Source organism: Microtus pennsylvanicus, chromosome 22 (assembly GCF_037038515.1).
Source record: "Microtus pennsylvanicus isolate mMicPen1 chromosome 22, mMicPen1.hap1, whole genome shotgun sequence".
In the NCBI taxonomy this organism is placed as follows: domain Eukaryota; kingdom Metazoa; phylum Chordata; class Mammalia; order Rodentia; family Cricetidae; genus Microtus; species Microtus pennsylvanicus.
The window spans coordinates 12,180,100-12,204,288 of NC_134600.1; the positions used below are offsets into that span (position 1 = coordinate 12,180,100).

The 24,189-nt window shown below is 40.6% G+C and overlaps 1 protein-coding gene and 1 pseudogene across 1 annotated transcript in view; both read right to left on the reverse strand.

Moving 5' to 3' along the window:
- LOC142840053 (uncharacterized) overlaps positions 1–24,189 on the reverse strand; it is a 119,820-nt gene that overhangs the window by 58,026 nt on the left and 37,605 nt on the right. The gene's annotated exons all lie outside the window — the stretch shown is intronic.
- LOC142840014 (polyadenylate-binding protein 2 pseudogene) lies at positions 19,334–23,686 on the reverse strand (annotated as a pseudogene).

A 24,189-nucleotide genomic window follows, 5' to 3' on the forward strand; every position in this document is an offset into this window, starting at 1 on the left:
TCACCCTATGAGTTGTTGTAACACCTCCAATGACCATAGTACTAGGGCCCAACCCGGTATTGCCTGACCAGGGCCAGCTAGCCCCTGCCGAAGTAGCCCCCCTTGCCAGGGCCTTAGGCCCCACTCCTAATGCTAAGAACCCTTCTGCAACCCTTGCTCCACTGCTGGCAAGCTCTATTACAGGCCAGCGACTGTATAATCTGATAGTGAGAGCCTTTTCTTTGCTAAATAGTACTGACCCCAGCTTGACACAATCTTGCTGGCTATGCTTGTAAGCAGGACCTCCCTATTATGAGGGAATAGCCTCATCTGGCAGTTTCAACAATATCACCTCTCATACGTCCTATAATTGGGAACAAACCTAACTCTCCCAAGTCCCAGGACAACAGACCTGGTGCCTTCTATTGATCTATGATGGGCCTACAACACTGGTTTGTTAATCTCTGTGTATAGATCCAATTGGTCCTCCAAATTTACTAATATCTCAAGATTGAGATATTTGACCAAATAAGAGGAGGGAATGTAAGACTTTAAGACAATCCTGAAGCCATTTTTGACAATTCTGAATCCTCTCAGCCGCTGTGCCATAGTGCTTCCCCTCCTCCCCTGGGAACCAAGGACCTATCAGCTACACACGCACGTACTCAGTTCCTGAACAATTACCCATATACGTATGTTTTGATTCGGTCCCCTGGGAAACGCGGTCAAAATGACCTGTTACCTCATCTGATCTGGCAACAGCTCTCCAGTCAATTATTGGTAATAGCCCTTTCAAATAAGCCAATCAGAATAGTCAAAGAACAACCCCCCTTGCTTCTGTGGCCCCTTTAAAAGTTGACTTTACCAGCTATTCGGGGTCCCTCGGCTTCCCGAATGTTGGGGGACCCTGTCATGACAGAATTAATAAAATCCTCATGCGTTTGCATCGGCTGTGGTGTGTGAGATGGTCTCTGGGAGCGACTCCTTCTCAGTGTTTGGACGCTAGAGTCTAACAGTAGCAGCCTGTGCTTGCAAGTTTTTCTTAGGTCACAGGAGATTTGAAGGTTTGGGGGTGGAGTGGGACTTGTAGCTTACAGGCTGCAATAGAGAGGGTGGTGGATTTGGAGCACACTACCTGTAGGAATCTTACCAGCTGGCTGACTAGAGAAGCTGATGCAGGTGGGAGAGGGCCCAAGGTTTTGCGTGGAGCCAAGGGCCTGGACAGTAGGTGCCAAGTGGGGTGTGTGCTCACACACCTCTTGTTCCACTGTTCCACTGTGTGTCCTCTCAGTCTGTGCTTTAGAGTTCTTCTGAGGTCTGCAAATGAGTTTTTAATCTGTCTAGCAGCGTGGCTAGGATTAAAGCTGCATCTTTTTTGGCTGGCTGCACTGCATTCCATAGATTGCTGAGAGTCTAGCTTCACTAAGGAGGTACTGAAGAGAGACACGTTTATTATCACAACTCTGGAGTTTCTAGGTCCATGAAGACACCAAGAAGCCTGCAGCTGACTGCTTATAAATACAATTTAAATATTTCATGGTAGATCTTCCTTAAAGAACTATAAGGTTTCTGCCTTTAATGCTGAGTCAGGAACCCTCTCTTAAAGGAAACCTTCCTCTGCCTCTAGCAAACAGAGCCCACATGATACAATGCGCTACCACCAAGAAATTAGCCCATTTCTCCTTAACTCCATTTTACCTCTGAGATTTTTTCTTTTGCTTTTTATATATCTCTTTCCTTCTGACACTGTAGCTTACCAGGTGGCTGGGTAGCTTGCTCATGGACTCTTACTCTTCTTCATTTCTCATATTTTTGCAATTTTAGATATCTCTTCCTCTTTATTGTCTCTGCCCACAAGCCCTACATATTTCTTTCTCTTGTCTAGCCATTGGCTATTAAGGTCTATATTTGATTAATCAGGTGTTTTAGACAGGCACATTATCACAGCTTTATAGAGTTAAACAAATGAAAAAAATGAATGCAATACATCTTTGCATCATTAAACAAATATTCCACAGCATAAATGCATTTGACACATCTTAAAATCATATTCCATTACATGAATTAATTCATCACATACTCTAAGCAAGATCTGTGATTTATGTAAAATTTATAGTAACTGGGCTCTACCTACTAAAGATACATATGTCTTATTGTGACTTGAAAATCAGATTCTCGCCAGGCGATGGTGGTGCACGCATTTAATCCCAGCACTCGGGAGGCAGAGGCAGGTGGATCTCTGTGAGTTCGAGACCAGCCTGTTCTACAGAGCTAGTTCTAGGACAGGCTCTAAAGCCACAGAGAAACCCTGTCTCGAAACACCAAAAAAAAAAAAAAAAAGAAAGAAAGAAAGAAAATCAGATTCTCCAGCTGGGCAGTAGTGGCACGTTTTTTAATTCCAACACTTGGGGGCAGAGGCAGGCAGATCTCTGTGAGTTCAAGGACAGCCTGGTCTACAAAATCTAGTTCCAGGACAGGCAGCAAAGCAATACAGAGAAACTATGTCTTGAAAAAGGAAAAGGAAAAAAGAAAATCAGAGTCTTTCCCAGCCACCCCAAGAGAAACCCCAGGGCTGGATGAGTTCAGAGAGGAATTCTACCAGAACTTCAAAGAAGAGTTAATACCTATACTGCTCAAATTGACTGGGTAGAGTGAGGAATATATTGTGGGAGGGGACAGGAGCACACAGCATTCAATCTGAGTAATCATGGAGACACAATCTTGCCCACTTTGGTCTGAGGATTCAGTAGACATAAAAGATCTTTGACTCCTTTACTTCTCTGATCTTTCAGAATTTATTCCAATATCTGACTCTGTCTTTTTATAATAAAGAACAATTAGATGTTGTACTAGAGTGATATGTAAAATAAATTTCATCAAACCATTTACTTTCAAAAATCCCACAAAATTTTCTTAAGTATATTGATTTTTAGAGTCGACATCATTATTAACACTTACTTTTAGAGTGTTTTATTCCAATTTTATCCCTTCAGGTTTAGCTACTGAAGCATGCACACATACCTCTGAAAATCCATTAAGTATAGATGACACTAGATGAGACCTCCATTTAGAAGTAATGGTGAATTTCATTCTGTATGTTAAATGTATTTATTTTATGTTATGTGCATCATGCTTTGCATTCATGGATGTCTGTGCGATAGTGTCATGTCCTCTAGAACTGGAACTATAGACAGTTGTGAGCTTCCATGTGGTTGCTGAGAACTGAGCCGAGTTCCTCTAGTAGAGCAGGCAGTGAGTGCTCTTAACCACAGTACCATCTCTCCATTGCCATCATTCAAGTACAATTCTAAATGTGGCTTTAGAACAGGAGACAGAGTTTACTTTCCCATGCTTTGATGGTACAAGCTTTGATTTTCCTTGTAAGCGTCAATTTACTTGACTTTTCTATTTTAATAGACATATGAATGCAAAAATAAACTAATAGGTAAATCACTTTCCACTAACAAGTACCTCTCAACTTGATTAAAACAAATAACCAAATCTTGCGTAGATCTAATGCCTCATACTGTTTTATAGTTTTCTTTTGTCAGAAATAGCACTCAGTCCTTTGCTTCACTGTTTGACTTTTTTTTTTACCTTATTATATTGGACCATAGTGTCCAATCACTGAGAAGGAGGAGGAGGAGGAAGAGGAGGAGGAGTTACCTCAAGAGACCATCTCTCATGACAGCTGATGTAAAAGCATGAAAATTTTATTAATTCCATCATGACAGGGTCTTCCAGCAGTCAGGAGGCCAGAAGACCCTGAATGTATGGAACAGGCTATTTTTAAAGGGGAAAACCATAGAAGGAAGGGGTGTCTGGGGGTTGCTCTTTAACTATTATGACTGGCTTATTCAAAAGGGCAAATAGCAATAATTGGCTGGAGAGTGGTTGCCAGATGAGGTGAGGTAAAGGGAAACTTCTGAGGGTCACTTTGCCCCTTCCCAGGGACTAAGTCAAAATGTCAGTAACTGAGTCAACGCCTAAGGGATATCTTGCCCCTCCCTATTCAGGGAGATGGAAAGTTCCCAACACCTCTCAGTACATGCTTGTAACATCTCATAATGCTTAGCTGTTATGTTGGTTCCCAGGGGAGGTGGGGAAGTACTGAGAATTGTCAGAAATGGCTTCAGAATTGTCTTAAACTTCTACAATTACAGTATAAAGGGTTATTGTCTTAAAATGTTTATAATGTGATACTAAACTTTTTGCTAAAATGTTTCTGATGTGTAGTTAGAGTATAAATAGAAAAATTAGAAACTAAAAGTTTAAAAATTTAATTGACTGGAACTCACAGTATATTAGTCAGGGTTCTCTAGAGTCATGGAACTTATGGACTAAATCTCTCTCCATTCATCTATCATATCTATCTGTCTGTCCATCCATCCATCCACCCACCCACCCACCCACCCACCCACCCATCCATCCATCCATCCATCCATCCATCCATCCATCCATCCATCCATCCATCTATCTATCTATCTATCTATCTATCTATCTATCTATCTATCTATCTATCTATCTGTGTTCATATGGGAATTTTTTTGGAATAACTTTCAGAGGGCAGTCCAAAAATGGCTGTCAGTGAATGGAAGGTTCAAGAATCTAGCTCAGACCCACCAGACTGGGTGTCTCAGCGGTTTTGTGTATATGCTGGAATCCCAAAGTAGACTTCACTGACAATGAAGGAATACATGTGCTGACAAGGTGAGGAAATGCAGCGATGTCAGAGTCCACATGACTGTACAGGGAATGCACATGTGACAGAGCACTAGGCAGATCCACAGGAAGTGTATACATCCACCCAAACATGGAGCAACCCATTTTTCTGAGGTCTGGGAATACTTCTCTTTTGGAAAAGTCACTGTCGTACCTGTGTTAATTTGTGGAGCCATGATTCTTCCCTTTGAAATGGGATTTGTTCCCAAAATACCTCAGCAGTGTGACTTCTGTGGGCAATGGTGTGAACTTGCCTCCCCAAAACAGTGGGATTTAGAGTGATAACATTCATTCCTTTTTCTAACAGTCAAATTGACATCGGTCAGTCCCACAAATTTACCCTCTAACAGACCACATAGAAATTTCTATAGAAGGCAGGCCTTGAGCAGTAAGACAGCATGCCCCACCTTTGCTAAAAAACAAATCTGGGCATTCCAAAAACTGGTTATCACAAAGAGATTAGATAAGGAGAATGGGTGGATTCAGGATTCAGGCTTGTTTATGAACCTTATCTAACGATTTGGAATATTGGCACTTCCCCTTGAAAGCCGGCTCTTTCCTGGGTCTGGTCACGTGTTCAGGAGTACTGCTGTGTCAGGTTCTACCTGCCTGTTTTTGTCATGCTGACATGCCTATTATCATTGTTCTTGCCTGGGGAATATTCTTATGTAAAGACTAGAAACCTCGTGGAGATCAACCTTTACTCTTACGCTTCTTCTCCTCACTACTTCTACTTCTTTCCCTTACTCTCCTTTTCCTTCCTCTCAGTCCCTTCCCCTTCTCCTTCTTTTCTTTTCTTTACCATTCTTCAGTTCATTTCTTTACCCTTGCATGAAAACTAAAGAAGATGCAGAGGTAATGTACTTCAGTTTAACTTTTACACTCAGATCCTTGCCTGTTGTACACATCCAATTCTAAGCACTCTGGGGTTACTGAGGCTGGCACTCAAGGCCCCCTGGTAGAGAGAAATAATACCCCATCTTTCTTCTTCCACTGTCCTTCCAGCAGAAGGTGGGACACAAATTGAAGGTGTGCCTTCTAGCTTCAAGATCTAGATCAAAGTTGAGTGTCATCCCTCCTTACTATTTGGATCATTGGCCTGTTGTCCTCTTCCCTTAAGGTCCAGATCATAACTATGCCCTTCCTTTTTGAATTGTAGTTTATTCCTGATATAATAAAGTTTAAAACCAAGAACAACTATCATGATCAATCCATTGTCAACTTGGAAAACAATCATATCACATTATTAATTTCCAAATGAAAATCAATAACCGAGTTGTAATTATGACTAAACATAATATAATTATGCCAAATACAAATAATTATATATTTAGAATAGTGGCAATGTCTCTTGGAGAATATCTTTCTAGTATCTCAAACTTCTGATAACCACAAATATTCTCTTAATTGATGTTGCAACATATGATAAGGAAATTTAAAGGACAGAAATAACTTTACAAATGCATTATCAACAAAATAAAACAGAAACACTCATATCAGTTAAAGTTCTCATTGCTGGAATAGTCACGTGACTTTAGATGTATTTAGAACTGCCACACTCTGCTGCCCATTCTGTATTTCTCCCAACCTCTGCAAGCACTTCACAAGGTCTTGGGTCTTTTCCGAGAGAAGTGATCCAAGCCTTCATTCTTGATGGATATGTGATGTTTGCCATACTTATTAGATTACACTGTTTTTGTTTCTCATTTATCTTAATGACAAGTCCTGGTATCAAAAGGAGAGGCCCTAAATGATCTCCTGCATTCTGGACATATTATCCTTCTTATCTCTATTGTGAAGAGACAATCCAATTTCCCCATGATAATCTGGATATATCACCCTGCCTAAGGTTGTTATTCTTTCTTTATTCTGTTGGTTTAAGAGCATTTGAACCCCAAATGTCCTCTTCACAGAGGAAGTTTCTCAGTGTAGTCAACCTGCCAGCAGGTTGGTGACTGGTCACTCTAGTAATGGTGTCATATATGGGGCTAAGTTTTGGTGTCTGCTGATGTGTGATATGGCAACTCAGCAAAAGCTGTAGCCAAGTCAGCCATGATGAGTGCAAGTCCATGTTGTTGAGCCCATGCCTGTCTCCCATTTTGTCAATATGGCCACTTTGGTCATGGGCCCATTGGACACTGACATGACTAACTGGAAAAAGAGGCTGACTGTACACGGAAGAGTCATCCTGTCTACTTGAGTATGGAACTCCTCCTCAGCTGCATTCACCTTTTGATCAGCATTTACATGGAATACACGGATCTTTATTCCCCTTTCCCTTTCACAGAAATTATTTACATCCTCCTTCCTCAGATGTCTTCTCTCACCAATTTTCTAATTATGCTCTTTACTAATCCCTCAGCATCCAGTCAAACCACTGGATAAAGTTTATCAATCAGTGCATTGTTAGTTGTTGATTAGATCATTTCTCCTTCCAAATAAACCACATTCAAATGTGTATTGTTTGATTTTCTGCCCACTGTGAACATTGCCTTTCACAAGCATCTTTCAGGGTTGTCCCAGCCAGGGATTGTAATCCTGCAGCTGCCTAATTCTGGGTGGTTTGTGCATGATGTATTGAACCATCAGCCAGGGCCTAGTCATCTCTTTCTCATTCAACCAATCATAGGGAATAGACTATAGGTGTATGCTTGACAGCAGAAGGCATAGTAACAGGAGTAGAAACCATTGGAAGTTGGCCATTTCTTCATGTATCTTCCTTGTGTCTTCAGGACCTACATGGTCCTGATCTCTAATATACCACTTCCATTTGATAACAGGTTGCAGGTGTACATGTCCTACTTTATAACTTGATAGATCAGTAATATTCAGCTCATGATGGGCATTTCACATCACCTGGTAAGGTGGTGACTGCAATGGATTAAGCCACATATGGTTGGTACTCCTAGGTTCTAGGGGTCATGCAGTTGCACACAAGCCCTCAGTCACCTGGGGATGTTAAAGGTGCTCTCCTGCATGATCCACATATGACTCAGCTAAGCCCTTGTCCGCTGCCATGAGTCCCATCATCTGCATATGATGGAGCCATGTCAACCCCTGTGTGCATGCACCAGGAAGCTTTTAAAAGCTGGATGGGCCATTCTCCTCCCTGTCTCTTCACGCTGACTTCCCAGGCCTTTGCATGCCCCCTCTAATAATCTCCTAAGAGTGTTTGTTGTGTGTTCTGTGTTTCCTTCTTGGTAAGAAAAAATCCTAAGATTGCGCAGCTCTGCTAGCACAAAGAAGTCCAATTAGGTGAAATAAAACCAAATCAAAATATCCATCATTTTATTAAGTACAGCACCCTCTAGTGGCTGACCTCATGTTGGCAATCAGGACAGGGGGAGCCCATTCAAACTGGGAACCAAGTGTTTCTCCTCTAGGATCCCACCTAAATATGCTGTGGGAGAGTTCCTGACTCCTCCATGGGGGATCAGTACCTGGTATCCTGGGATTTGGAGTCCAGGATAATGCAACTCCCAGGCCGGGGATACTGGGATGAATGCCAGGGGCTGGAGGCTAAGCTCCAGACTTAACACTTCTCACTTGTGCCAAGTAATTTCATTGACCCACTGGCAAATGTTTGGTTTTTCCCAGTGAATTGAATTAATCGTATGTGCTTGCACATTTGAGTATATTTATTTTTGCAAATGCTTTTATGGGCAGCAGGGGCAGATATTTCGAATGAGTTTAAGAGGTAATATTGTTCCAATTCTCTACAGCTCCTTTTTGGATGTTATTCAGGTTTCTTGTTTTCCTGGGTTGTGGAATTTTTTTTTGTTTGTAGACTATGTAGCAGCTGTGGCCTTCTGCCTAGTCTGTCTGTACAGAGCAAAAGCAGCTTTCACTGAGATTAATAGAGACCATCATAACTGCTCCTGCAGAAGCACTGTATAGAGGGCTGTTAGATTACTTTTCCTTGACATTTTCTGGTTTTGTGTTCTCTATCTTTTGTGTTTGTGAAAATTATGGTGTTGGTAAAGTTAACTTTTAGAATTAACATCAGGATTGATAGTCGACTTTCCACAGTGTCATCTACTTGAATTTCAACTAAAACCTTATGGTACAGTATGAACATGCCAGAGGCATTTCTTTCCGTCATTTGTCTAATTTACTTTTGTTCCTGCATGATTTTCAGGTAAGAATGTCCCTAAATATCTCTGCGTTTACATTGTGATTGTGGTTAGATGTGGATTTGCTAACTGAGCATGCTTAACAAAGGGAGAACATTGCATGAGCATGTTCAGACTCCCTACATAAAATCTCCATGTTTTATTTGTTGAAGAAAAACACTGTTAGGTAAACAATTCTCATGCTCTTTGTGGCTCCTGCAGGCAAGATTTTTTTTTTATCATTTCTTCTGTCTTGGCTGTTGAAATAGCTGTTTTGGGTTGTCAAAACTGACTACCTCTAGGATCATCTGATACACAAAGAATTGATTATATCTGAGAGAGATTTTACTTTAAGGTTTTTGAAATGAGAAAATCCTCAATTAATCTGTATAATTTGAGATGATAGGACCCACCTTAAGCTGATTGGTGTTTGTGCACACTTAACCAGTGAGCCATCTCTCCCACCCATGTCTGTGAACAGTTTTAACACCATCACTCATGAGCAGAGGTAGTGGGATTTTCTACATTTGAGACCAGTCTAGGCTATAGAATGAGTTCTACAAATACACAGAAAAATCCTGTCTTGAAGTCACGAAAAAAAAAAAAACAACAAACAAAAAACCAAAAAACTGAATCAAACAAAGACTATGACCCAACTTTATTTATTTATTTATTTATTTATTTATTTATTTATTTTTGTTATATACACAGTAATCTGTCTGCATGTATGTCTGCAGGCCAGAAGAGGGCACCAGACCTCATTACAGATGGTTGTGAGCCACCATGTGGTTGCTGGGAATTGAACTCAATTGGAAGAGCAGGAAATGCTCTTAACCACTGAGCCATCTCTCCAGCCCAATGACCCAACTTTAATCAGCATCTTACATTCTGGCAGCAGCAGTCATGTATAAAGTATTTTGAAGAAGAAATATCTTTTTTTTTTTTTTGCTTCTGTGCTCTGGCACTGGCTTACCAAACTCATCCTTTTACTAGCATTAGTCATTGTAATTTTGGTGAATACTTAAAACCAGCTGAGTCACAGATCCTTGTGGGTAGAACAACTACTGGATTCTTCTCTTTATCTTAGACAAAAGGCTGAGAAGCAAGCTATTGGATTCTTCAATTGCCATTGGTATGCAGCTGTTCATAAATTACGTGGACCACAGCTTGTGAGACATCTAATAAGCCTACTTTTTACATCCATGGTGAGAATCATTCTACCTGTCCTGGTCATGTAGAGAATCTTAAATACTGCAGCTGTATATTTTATTCACCTGACTATAGAGGAAGAAGTGCTGGCAAACAATAGTGCTCATGAAGACATTCTTTCTAGCTCCATTATTCTCTACATATTCAAATTTCCATGAATATTACCCTTTTTATTATTATTCATTTGCCTGGAGTTTGCTTCGAATTTCAGGAATAAAGCCCATAAAAAATGGAGTCATCATCCAGCTTTCTGATGGGGGAAAGACCAATCATCTTGATTTAGATCTGGTTCCTGCTTTTCTCTTTCCTGTTGTGTAAAATCCCTGTGAAAGCCATGTAAAAAGTACATTCAGTTCATCTGACCTCAGCATGAAGCCACAGAACAAATATTTCATTTTGTAACTTTAAAACACTGTTTAGTTGTTAGTATTCTAGGCATCCTTATATCTGTGGGACAGGAAATTCCTCCACCCGCCTAGCACAGTGCACCCTACAAGTCACGCAGTGTGCTGGAAAAAAAAGGGAAGTTCCTAGGAGTGCAAGACGATGACATTGATTGCTTTAGTAGCCAGGGGCCAGTGCTATTAAAATGCATATGTTCTCAGATCTGGAGAAGTTCTCTGTTGGGGTGAGTGGAATGGACAGGAGCCAGTATTCTGTCTCTTTAAGCACACTGTACCCCTATGGGCGGTGCTCTAGCCACTCAGGACTCATTAGCCAATCAGCACTCCAGATGACCTGCCAGTCAGAAGCAGTGCAGGTCTCTTCCGGGCAGCCGCCTTCAGTCTTGGCTTTGAAGAGGAGCTGGCACCAGTGGATTCCTGTTCTCTGGTGCAGTTGCTGTTGCAGGGAGATGATGAGCTGAGAACTTTGGGAAAATGGAGAAGCACAACCTGGTGAGTGAGGGAACGCTGTCTCCTGATGGGGAGGAACAGAGGGCGAGGTGCGGAAAACACGATGTTGTTACCTCCATGGGTCTGGGTGGGAACCCGCCGCCATATTCCCTGTGTTGTGAAGTCCCTCATGGTCCCTGCTAACTCCTGGACCTAGGGGCAGGCCTCTGAATAACTTTGCTCTGTGGCTTCATCTGCTTAGAGTATTGGGAGCAGGAAGGTGCGTGTACAAACACCTTCCTAGTGAACTTCAACAGAGTTCCTGCATTCATGGAAACAAGTTGCCAAACTCAGAGAAGAATAGTTTTTCCAGTATCTTCTCAATATCGAGCACTTTGCATTTAAGCTTTAAATATAATCTGAATTTATATTTAAATTTGTGGACGTTATCAAAGGCATCTCACATGTCGTGTAGCTCTCCACTACTGTGTCATAATGTAGAAGAGTAGAATTGGTGATACAATAACTTGACCAATGCTTAAAAAATAATTAAGTCTCACAAAGTAGAATTTATCAGAGGGAGAAAAGCATCTAAACAGCCAAACCGTGAGTCTATGCTAATGAGGGCTGGTAGAGATTAGAATGCCCAGGTATACATTGTTTATCAGGATTGTCCAGATATTTGATTCCAAACCATTTCAAAGAAGCCACCACTGAGTTAAAAATAAAAAGTCACTGGTGGGTGGTTGTGGTGCACACCTTTAATTCCAATACTCTTGAGGCAGAGGCCGGTGGATTTCTGTGAGTTCAAGGCCAGCCTGATCTATAAGAGCTAGTTCCAGAACAGGCTCCAAAGCCACAGATTAACCCTGTCTTGAAAAACCAAAAAAATAAATAAATAAAAAAATATCACTAGACCCACCCAAATATCAAAGAATAGACCTGTTAACAAGCTGCTCAAGGAGACATTACAGGTCACAACCAACCTTAAGACCTGGCATGCCATAAAGTTCCAGTTTTCTTTTTGAGAGAGGCATAGTTCTGTCAGAAGAGCAATATTACCGGTTACGTATATTTGAAATGTAAAACACTGTTGTGTGAATGACTCACCTGATCAATCAAGGCTTTCCTTTAGGACCTCAGGCAGGGAGGAGGGACATTCTTGCTGACCTAGTAACAGCGTGGGACATAAGCCTTTGAGTTTCCCTAAGGACCTGAAGTATTGATGCTAAAAGAGAGCTTTTTCTAAAACCAGCACTGTGCATTGGAGAGAAAGACTGGACTGACAAGTCAAAGATAAAAAAGATAGAGTGGAGAGGTGTTGCCGAAGATATGTGCAGCCTAGTAAGCTTCCCTTCTGATCTTCACCTTAGAACCTTGTCAGTGAAGAATGACCTGCTGTAAAAGGTCACGGGCATACTTAAGAAAATATCTTGAGAATATTTTTGCCTATATATTTATACTGGCAAGTTGCCTGTTTCTATTTCAATTGTTCAGAGTATACTCTGGACCACTATCCTAAGGGATACTTATGACTAACAGCATATAATGAATGCAAAAATCTATCTAACCTCGGTCCCTTGAGCATTGGATAGAGATCAATGCATAACATCATTAAACATACTTTTCTTTATTAATCTCCTAAGTGTGTGATGTGATTTCTCAGAGGGAAGGCATATTAATTCTATAAGAGCTGCATTTCTGTCCTGATAGAAATACTGCTTCTGAGACAACTTCTGTTATGTTGACTCAGGTGGCCTTGGTCCTTGTTTGTTGCTTTCCTAGGCATCCCTGAGTGTCCTCTATGTTACACCCTCAAAGTTCTTAAGTGACTGTATCATTTCACAGTATTAAAATTATGTATTTGCTGGGCAGTGATGATGCATGACTTTAATCCAAGCACTCAGGAGGCAGATGCATGCAGATCTCTGTGAGTTTGAAGCCAGGCTGGTCTACAAGAGCTAGTTCCAGGACAGTCACCAAAGCTACAGAGATACCTTGTCTCAAAAAAAAAAAAACCAATAAAATAAAATACAATAATACATTTGAGCCATGTAGTTGACTGCCCAATGCAGTCCCAGGAAAAGGATTTGCATATGGAGCATTTCTTCTGTCCTCAGACCACAATAGGAAGAATAGATTATTGTGTGCACTGCAGGGGGCACAGCATAGGCAATCAGCTGTTGCAGCCACCACTATGTAAAAGGGCCTGACTGTGGTAGCAGGAGTGGTTTGTAATTGCCCAGCATGTGTAAATTAATGTCATGTGAATGAACACAGAGCAGATTGTGTGGGTGTCCAGATTAGGAAGGTTATCTTGACTGAAGGAACATTGAATTTGCAATTAGACAACTATCCTCTGCAGATATGATCGATTTTTTTATTGGTATTTATTGAGCTCTACAATTTTCTTTTCTTCACTCCCTGCCTCTCCACTCCCCTATTCAACCCTCTCCCGTGGTCTGCATGCACCCAGATTACTCAGGATATCTTGTCTTTTTATACTTTATACTTCCCATGTAGATTAGAGCTCTGTAAGTCTCTCTTAGCATCCTCATTTTTGTCTAAGATCTGAGATTTGTGGTCTGTAGGCTGGCTTTCTTTGCTTTGTGCTTTAAAACCACTTATGAGTGAGTACATGAGATAATTGTCTTTTTGGGTTTGGGTTACCTCATGCAAAATAATGTTTGCGAGTTCTATCAATTTCCCTGCAAAATTCAAGATGTCATCATTTTTTCTGCTGTGTAGCACTCCATGGTGTAAATGTACCACATTTTTCTTATCCATTCTTCAGTTGAGCAGCATTTAGGTTGTTTCCAGGTTCTGGCTAGGACAAACAAAGCTGCTATGAACATAGTTGAGCACATGTCCTTGTGGCACGATTGAGCATCCTTTGGATATATACCCCAAAATGGTATTACTTGGTCTTGAGAAAGGTAGTTTCCTAATTTTCTGAGAAATTGCCACACTGACATGTAAAGGGGCTGTACCAGCTTGCATTCATACCAGCAATGCAGAAATGTTCCCTTTTCCCCACAACCTCTCCAGCATAAGTTGTCATCAGTATTTTTGATCTTGGCCATATATTCAGGTATCAGTTATAATCTCAGAGTTGTTTTGATTTGCATTTATCTGATGACTAAGGATATTGAATATTTCCTCAAGTGTCTTTCAGCCATTTTAGATTCCTCTGTTGAGTTCTCTGTTTAGGTCTTTACTCCATTTTTATTGAATGATGTGTTCTTTTGATGTCCAATTTCTTGAGTTCCTTGTATATTTTAAAGATTAGACCTCTGTCTGATGTGGGGTTAGTGATGATCTTTTCCTATTCTGTAGGCTGTCATTTTGTCTTGTTGACCATGTCCTTTGCTTTACAGAAGCTTTTCAGTTTCAAGAGGTCCCATTTAATTGTTTCTCTCAGTGTCTGTGCTGCTGGGGTTATATTTAGTAAGTGGTTGCCTGTGCCAATGCCTTCAAGTGTACTTCCCACTTTCTCTTCTATAAGTTTCAGTATGGCTGGCTTCATGTTGAGTTCTTTGATCCATTTGGACTTGAGTTTTGTGCATGGTAATAGATATGGGTCTATTTTCATTTTTCTACATGTTGATATCGAGTTATGCCAGCACCACTTGTTAAATATGCTTTCTTTTTTTTCCATTTGATATTTTTTTGGTTCCCTGTCAAAAATCAGGTGTTTGAAGATGTGTGGATTGATATCCGTGTCTTCTATTCAATTCCATTGTTCCTCCTGTTTGTTCTTACGCCAATACCAGGATGTTTTCAGTATTGTAGCTCTATAGTAATGATTGAAGTCAGGGATTGTGATGCTTCCAGAAGTTCTTTTATTGTATAGGATTGTTTTGGCTTTCCTGTTTTTTTTTGTTTTTTTTTTTTCATATGAATTTGAATACCATTCTTTTGAAGTCTTTGAAGAATTTTTCTGGGATTTTGATGAGCATTGTTTTCAATCTGTAATTTGGTAAGAAATTCAATTTGGTTAGAAATATGATCAATCTTGCTTGACAGAGTTATGTCGACTTGGAGATTTGAGAAACAGGCCGTTTCCTAACTCTATGTGTCAGGTTACAGATCTCAGAAGTCAACATATGTATATTGGCACCATCAACCTATCTCTTGTTAATGACATCCCCTCTCCGCGGGAAGGGCGTACTCTTTTTTAAAGTCAATATAGAAAATTTTATTTAATCTTAAAAGTGCACCTTTTTTTGGTCTTTTGAGAAAGGTTTTCCTTGTAGTTTTGAAGCCTGTCCTAGATCTAGCTCTTGTAGACCAGGTTGGCCTCAAACTAACAATGATCTGCCTGCTTCTGCCTCCTGAATGCTGGGATTAGAGGCCTGAGTCACACTGCCCATTTAAAAGTGCATTATTATCATCACTTTAAAAATCACTTTTTTGTATCAGTTTCAAATACTTTCTTTTTTCTTTTTTTCTTTTTCTTTTTTTTTTTTTTTTTTGGATTTTCGAGACAGGGTTTCTCCATTACTTTTTTTTTTTATTGGTAAAAGGAGAATAAAAAAAAACAAATTTCCACCTCCTCCCAGCCTCCCATTTCCCTCCCCCTCCTCCCACTCTTCTCCCCCTCCACCCACCCCTCTCCCCTTCCCCCCACTCCTCTCCCCCTCCCTCTCCAGTCCAAAGAGCAGTCAGGGTTCCTGCCCTGTGGTAAGTCCTAGGTCCTCCCCCCCTCCGTCCATATCTAGGAAGGTGAACACTAAAACTGGCTAGGCTCCCACCAAGCCAGCACATTGCATAGGTTCAAAACCGTGTGCCATTGTCCTTGGTGTCTCATCAGCCCTCATTGTTCGCCATGTTCAGAGAGTCCAGTTTTATCCCATGCTTTTTCGGTCACAGTCCAGCTGGCCTTGGTGAGCTCCCAGTAGATCAGCTCCACTGTCTCAGTGGGTTGGTGCACTTCTCGTGGTCCCGACTTCTTTGCTCATGTTCTCCCTCCTTCTGCTCCTCATTGGGACCTTGGGAGCTCAGTCCAGTGCTCCAGTTTGGGTCCTTGTCTCTATCTCCATCCATCACCAGATGAAGGTTCTTCTTACTTAGCTTCATTAGGTTCACCTATTGTAGACTCCGTGACCCCTATTTATGGCTAGAAACCATTTATGAGTGAGTACATCCCATGTTCATCTTTTTGGGTCTGGGATACCTCACTCAGGATAGTGTTTTCTATTTCCATCCATTTGCATGCAAAATTCGAGAAGTCATTGTTTTTTGCCGAGCGTAGTACTCTAGTGTGTATATATTCCATACTTTCTTCATCAGTCAGTGTTTCGGTTTCTCAGGAAATTCGGGATCTCCGTAACTTTTGGTTCCTGTCCTGGTACTAGCTCTTGTAGACCAGGCTAGCCTTAGACTCACAGACATCCGCCTGCCTCTGCCTCCTGAATGCTGTGATTAAAGGCCACCACCGCTGGTTCAAATACTTTCTTTAAGTGTATTGCTGCTCTTATCTCTATTGTTTTCTGTTATCCAATGTTTCTTTCTTTCTTTTTTAAATATTTATTTATTATGTATACAATATTCTGTCTGTGTATGTCTGCAGGCCTTATTACAGATGGTTGTGAGACACCATGTGGTTGCTGGGAATTGAACTCAGGAACTTTGGAAGAGAAGGCAATGCTCTTAACTACTGAGCCACCTTCCAACCCCTATGCAATGTTTCTAAGTAATTAATAGTTTCATTTCATTCCTTTCAAGTTAAGTTGATTTCTATGTAGATCAATGTCTCCTATACTTTAGGCCTGCCTCATGCTGTGTAATTGAGAATTATTTTGCCAGGCTGTGGTGGCGCAAACCTTTAATCCCAGCCCTCGGGAGGCAGAGGCAGGTGGATCTCTGGTACTTCAAGGCCAGCCTGGTCTACAAGAGCTAGTTCCAGGACAGTCACCAAATCTACAGAAAAATCCTGTCTCGAAAAATAAAAAATGAGAATTAGTTTGAACACCTAATTCTGCCTCTGCTGCCCAGTTCTGGGACGACAGTCCTGTAACTCCTTCCAGGTTTGTCCTTCACTAGTCAGTTAGAAAGAAAAATAGAGCAGTTAATGAGTGTCTGTTGAAATTTCTGACTTTTACTGTGTACTTAGAAATGAAGAGGGATTGGTATAATAATTGAACTCATTGACCAACTTTGAAGCTGTTGGAGACACAGTACAGGAACTGAGAGGTTCCCCTGAGGGTAAGAGCTTTCCTCCTTCAACGGAGATTACTTATGTGGAATCAGTTAGTCAGTTGTGATGCTGTATTATTATCCTGATTGACCATTGTTTGCAGTCCACAGACAATGGCAATCTGGGTATGGACTGACCTTATCTTGAAACCTAATGTGTGATATTTCAGTAGTTTCTCCAAAATAGATGATCTGGGTAAAATGTTGTGTCCCTGCTTAACAGGACCATTACTTTTCTGGAATAAGATCTTCATCTTTAGGGAAAATACATGAGAAATATATATTGTGCTCTAATACAAATCCCTAGTCTCTGGAGCACAGGGTCATAAAGCCTGTTTCAACTTTTCAAAATAATTTTTGAAATTAAAAGCACAACATATTCACATTGTCTTTGCTCCCTCCAAGCCCTAACATGATCCTGATTGTTTGCTAATTCATGGTCTGTTTTTGTCTAACAACAGTTATAAAATAAACACAGTTACACAGGAACAGTGATTACTTTATGAATGTAACCTGTGTTTGTCTGCAGGATTTCCCATCTCTGAGGCAGTGGGATGGCTGCACTGGAAAGTGAGTGTACAATTGAATGTGCACACAGAGGACCCTGTGCTTTGGATGAGAAACAGGATGTGGTGTAGGAGAGTAGAATAAGGTGTACTAAATACAGTCTTTCTAAACTAGGTCCCTGTCTGCTGGGCAGGGAGCGCAGAACTGGAAGGACTGTTCTGTCTGAGTCATTTGATCTCTGATAGAGGAGCTGCTCATATTATGAGGCCCAGCTGGGTGGCCCTAGCCTGTGAGGAATTCTGGAAAGGGTTAGAAATCAGGAGTACTAGTGGCAGACAGTTTGTGGGTTCTTTCCATGATTCTCTTCTGCCTCTGCTGTAAGGAGTAGTAAGGAAGATCACAAGCTATACCGTGGTGAGTGTTGGGTGTTCAGATCTGTTGAACTGTCATTTCTGCTATTACTTGGACTGATCATGACAAGACTGTAGTTATGTTGGTCCATTTGGTTCATGTTGGCAGTGGCCCTTATCCTCTGAGCCTCCCTGTATATGAATTTATTGGGGCAGGGGAGACTCTGGAAATTCAGGATATGATGCTGATTGTCCAGAGTACACACATGGACACTGCTCTTGGTGTGCAGTGGGAAGAGAGATTAGAAAACTGAAGATCTAGATTCCAGAAGTTGTCAGTGTTGCATTCCAATTTCAGATTTGTGTTATAAAGATTACAAATAGTTTAGGAACTGGTAGGAAATGATGATATTGATCTTTTAGCGATGCATGATTAGAATGCTTTTAATGTAATTCTGCCGTTAGCTGCATACATGTGATCCAGTGAAGCTTAGTTCCAGGGGACAAAGGAATTTCTGATCTGCAGACATTTCTCAGGAGTGCATTGTGTTGGTCAGGTAGATAGAGCATAATTCACATCTTGGACCATAATCCATGTAGGAGAAAATAAATTTTAAATCATATTTCTTTCTTTACATGAACAAGTTTATTCATGACACAGTTTTTTAAAAAACCCCACCCCCACTTTTTTTTTTGGTTTTTTGAGACAGGGTTTCTCTGGTTTTGGAGCCTGTACTGGAACTAGCTCTTGTACACCAGGCTGGTCTAAACTCACAGAGATCCACCTGCCTCTGCCTCCCAAGTGCTGGGATTAAAGGCGTGTGCCACCACCACCCAGCCTAAACCCCATTCCTTTTTAATGAGTTTAAAAAAATAAACAAAATTCAGCTTCCTCCTCCTTGAACAACAACAACAACAACAAAAATACACTGCAAAACTTCCCAAAACAAAGTAGTGTATTTCTCCAAGGGAAAGTGTAATTCACACTGAATCCTCTGGAGTGAGTTCTTTCTGCTACAAAAACCTGCAAAGAAAGACACTCAAGACAGAAAAAGAAACAAAAAAGCAAACAATAGTTCACCAGAAAATCTTGAGGAGCAGGAGCCCCTAGGAAAGAAAGGCAGACTTTGACTAGACCTGAAAGGACAGGAGAAGGCAGGCAGGGTCTGCGAAAGGCAGGGAGAAAATGAGGGAAGGAAACAAGCTGAACAGATTGGTGCCCTTCCAGAGCTCTGGTTGAAAAAATGCCCTCCTACCACCCATGCCCACCTTCCCTTGAGCAGGCCCAAAGAGAATGAGGTGGATCAGGCAAACAGGGAGCAGGTTGCACATTTAAGAAGTGTCTATATTGAATCTCCAGAGGGAACATGTCACCACTGCCCCAGTCCCTGGGCCTGGCCTAGTACACAGAGTAGGTCCCTCCTCAGTTAGTTATGGGATTCTCCCCCTTCCACAGTATATCTTTTTTAAAAAATATTTTTCCATCTTCTGTTTTTATTTCTTTTCTTTTAACTTTTTTTTTATCCCAGAATCAAGACTGGGAGCTGCTGTAATTGGCAGTTCATGCACGGTATTGGGCATATTGGAAACCCATCTGTTGTGCTGATGGGAATCACCTTAATCTGTCTCCCTCTAAATGGGAAATCATCTAAAGCCAGGGAATTCCTCGCTGACTCTTTGTCTAAGAATTCTACATAGGCAAACCCTTTGGCAAGACCACTGAATTTGGCACAGACTGTAGTAACATGTTTGGCTGAACCACATCCATGAAAGTGAGCTTCCAGCTCTTCTGCTGTTGCACCATGGTCCACATTGCCAACATAGATGGAACTGGCATCAGCCTCCATCTTTTCCTCAAGAGATGAGATCACTGAGCCAGCATTGCCTGGGGTTGTACTCTTATTTTGGGGTTGTATTCTTATTCATCTTCTTCTCTACCTCATTTTGTAGCTTGTTTAACTTCTCATCCTCTTCCTCTATATCCCTGACTCCCGGAAGCTTTGATCACATCTACGTCTGGGCCCTCAATTATGCTATCCCTGGGGTTCACCTTAAGTAGTACTGGCTCTTCTTCCTGCTTCTGGCTGCCAGGGAGTCCCCAGGTGTGCCCAGAACCTGGATAGGGGGCACAGGATCAGTGCTCTTTGGGAAGGTTGTTCCCATGGTCCCCTGCACCCCTGGCTCTCTCCCTCTCAGGCTCCCCAAAGTCCCTGGGCCCACTGCTCAGGCACGAATCTCCAACCACCTCTTCCCCCACTGCTCCTTAAATCATTTTTCTGGGTTCTTTGGGATTGGGCATCAGTGGAGCAGCATTTATCTGAAACCAGAAGAAAACACAAGGGGCTGGGGAGCCATCACAATAGATCTCCTCTGTTTGCAAAGAGAGCAACTATATCATGAGGTTTCTGTCTTTGGAAGACGTATCAATAATTGGAGGTCAGAAACAACAGTTTTTTTGTTTTCTTTTTTTTTTGTTGGTTTTTCGAGACAGGGTTTCTCTGTGGCTTTGGAGCCTGTTCTGGAACAAGCTCTTTAGACCATGCTGGCCTCAAACTCACAGAGATCCGCCTATCTCTGCCTCTACATTGCTGGGATTAAAGGCATGTGCCACCACCGCCCAGCCAGAAACAACAGTTTAAGTGTTACTTTGATATAACTTTTTGAAAGTTGTGCAGTTTGTATTTATTTAATTTCTTTTTTTTAAAGATTTATTTATTTATTATGCATACAACATTCTGCCTCCATGTATGCCCACATGCCAGAGGAGGGCACCAGATCTCATTATGGATATTTGTGAGCCACCAAGTCGTTGCTGGGAATTGAACTCATGACCTCTGGAAGAGCAGCCAGTGCTCTTAACCTCTGAGCCATCTCTCCAGCCCAGTGTTTATTTAATTTCTGTACACATACAATCAAACATAGCTGGGTAACATTGTTCAAGATCACACTTTTCCTTGCCTAAGTTTTCTTTGGTCTTTTGATTAAAAGTTGACTATAGATTTTTGCATCTGCTTTTGCCTTTTTATATCCTTCCCCTTAATGCTTTCACAAAAATTGTGCACATTTTTTATTTATGTTTAATTGTGGAAAGTATAGAAGTCATACATGATTTTTTACACTACTTTTTCTGTAATCTGACTATAATCTAAATATATTATTAGTTATCTTTAAAATAATGGACCTTCATCAATTTTATTCAGAAAATTTCTAATTTTATCAGGTCATTATTGTTTTTTGGAAAGTTTATGTTAAAAGACTGCTTTTATTCATCTTTGATGCCTGCTTCTTTCCATTTCCTGGCATTTCTATGTTTTCCAGTTGTTGCTATCTTCATGTTTGAATCTTTGCTACTTAAGTGTTGGTATAATCAATACATAATCCCTTGAGCTTTCTGAGTGTTTCCACTGTGAATATTGGTTTATTATAAGTTGTCCAGTTATAAATTGTTGGGCAAAGCTATTTGTATTCATTTAATGGTAAAAACTTATCATACACAAAATCATAATTTTTATAGATCGTCTTCATAAGAGTCATCTTTTTCTTTTTTATGTTTTGTTTTTCTTGTTTTTATTAATCTGAGAAAGACTTGACTTACTGGATAAAAGCTTTTATGTGTCTGGGCAGGTGGATCCGCACATATTCTTTATGTGGATGACCTGAATTCAAATACCTACATGCTAGTTGATAGGTTAATTGTTGAAGCCCATGTGGGTCCAACACAGATAATTATTTTCCCTAACAGGACTGGAATGGAGTCACGAGGAAAGATCAGACGCAATTTACAGGGTCATCCTTGTAGGGCAAGATCTCTCGAAGATCTCTTTTTGTTTATTATTGAGTGGGAAAACAACATTAGGCTATCTCCTAGGCAACCAGGTGAATGGGCTTTTAGTCAGGTCCTCACCTGAGTGTATGCTAGCTGTCTAGCAGGCCATGAATTAGCATCTCTATAAGACTTCCTCCAAATTACCAAGAAATAGGCACCAAACATTATGACCAGTTTCAGCCAATACCTCTCCTCAGGCAATCTACATTTGTAACAAAAGAAGAGAGGAACTATACATTCTTGCTATTGTTATGCAGAGACAACTTGTCTGCTGAGCTACCTGATCAGCTCTTACCAGGCCTATGGCTTTTATGCTTGGCTGCTACACCATACAGAAATATGGGCCTACAGTTAACAAATCTCTAATATTTCCAATTCAGCAACCTTCCTTTCTGTATGTCACCTGTTTGTGTGTGTATGTATGTATGTGTCTGTGTGTGTGTATGATATTCTCTGTCATGCACAAACACACAAAAATATCAGTAACCTTATTTTCAAAAGTGCTTGGAACTTATAGAGCAGTTGGAGTAAAGCAAGTTGCTTTACATGTACACTGATTCTTTAAAAAGTTGTTCTCTTGAAATTCCATTTAAAAAAATTTCATTTCCTCACTGTGGTGCAGACTTGGATTCAATCACCAATTGTAAGAAACAACATGGTAGTGATCCTAACATACATTATTTTATTATCATAAGAGAATGAGATGCTTTCAGTAATCAAAACTATTTTCTGTAAAGTAAAAACATCAGAAGACATCAAGAGAATATTGTGAATTTTGGTGAAACAGTCAACCCATTTTCTATTATTGGTAAAGGAGAGAACAGGAGCTGGGCAGTGGTGGCACACACCTTTAATCCCAGCACTCGGGGGGCAGAGGCAGGAGGATCTCTGCTAGTTCGAGACCAGCCTGGTCTACAAGAGCTAGTTCCAGGACAGGCTCCAAACCCCAGAGAAACGCTGGCTCGAAAAACCACAAAAAAAAAGAAACATATATATGTATATGTATATATATTTGTCTTTGTCATTTGTTTTGTCAATAGTGTCATCTATATTGCTGATTTTGTGAACACTAATTTCATCGTATCAGTCATTGTCTTTGAAAATGATGGACCTTCACCATTTTGTACTCAGAATATTTCTTATACTCTTTGGTGATAAACAGTTGTACATTTCTCTTCTTGATCTCATATGCTTGCTTCTAATTATTTAATTTTATTTTTTCATTTATATTTTAATAATAAAGCTTGCCTGATGATCATAATGTAAAACAGATGCCATGGCCAGCCTTACACCACAGGCAAGTCTGACACACACCTTTAATCCCAGTAGTCACACTAGTTTGTTGTAGAGTCAAATGCTGGTGTCTCATATCTTTAATCCCATCACTAAGGAGTTGCAGATAGGAAGTGACATGTCTGGACAGAGAGAGGAATATAAGGTGGTACGAGAGAGGAGCTGAGGGTTGAGTCTTTGTAGAAACAGCATTCAGTCTGAGGAGTTACAGAGACAGGATACCCCATTTAATCAGTCTAGCAAAATTCACCTAGGGGTTCCCTTGGAGGGGATGCCGAGGCTTAGGAAAAGTTAGATTAAGAGAAATGAAGACAGGATCATAGGTTAGACCTAGAGGAGAAAGGTCAATAGAAAACAGCCTGAGTTTATTTCTCAGCCAGCATATATACTAAATATAGCCAAATGGCAGATCAAAAAGCAGTACACCCAGCTCCCCACCTCCCTGCACTGTGCTTGGAGGCAGCTCAAACCTGTGCATTATCTGATTCAGCTAAGCAGCTTCTAATCACTAACAAAGAGTACCCTTGGCTGGCCTGCATAAGCCCAAATCTTAATAGAAAAAATGCACTCTTTCAGTTGTGCAAAATGCTTTTTCTCTTGGCTAACGCAGATGTTATTCACAGCCCTCAAGTTTACTGGAAGAAGTACAGCAGGCATGCTTGAACTCAAAAGGCTTCCTTAAGTCTGAAATGACTCAGGATGATCATTATGATTATTAATATTATGGCAAAAGAGATATTTGTTGTTAATCTCCCCCAAGAAATTACTGCAAGCACTTTGCCAGTGTTTACTTGCTGTCCATTATGATTCAATTTTAACATTAGTAAAACAGTCTATAATTTAACCTTGGTCAATTCTTGCTAATAGATGATGTTTCAATTTTCTTTTTAATATCAACTCAGATTTTTTCCACATAAATTTATAGCTTTTTGTCTGTTTATGTGCGAAAAATATTGATTTTAAAATAATATCTTTCGGGGGCTGGAGAGATGGCTCAGCGGTTAAGAGCACCGACTGCTCTTCCAGAGGTCCCGAGTTCGATTCCCAGCACCCATATGGTAGCTCACAACTGTCTATAATTCTAGTTCCAGGGGACCCAACACCCATGGCAAATCACCAATGCACATAAATAAATAAATATAAAGAAAAAATAAAATAAA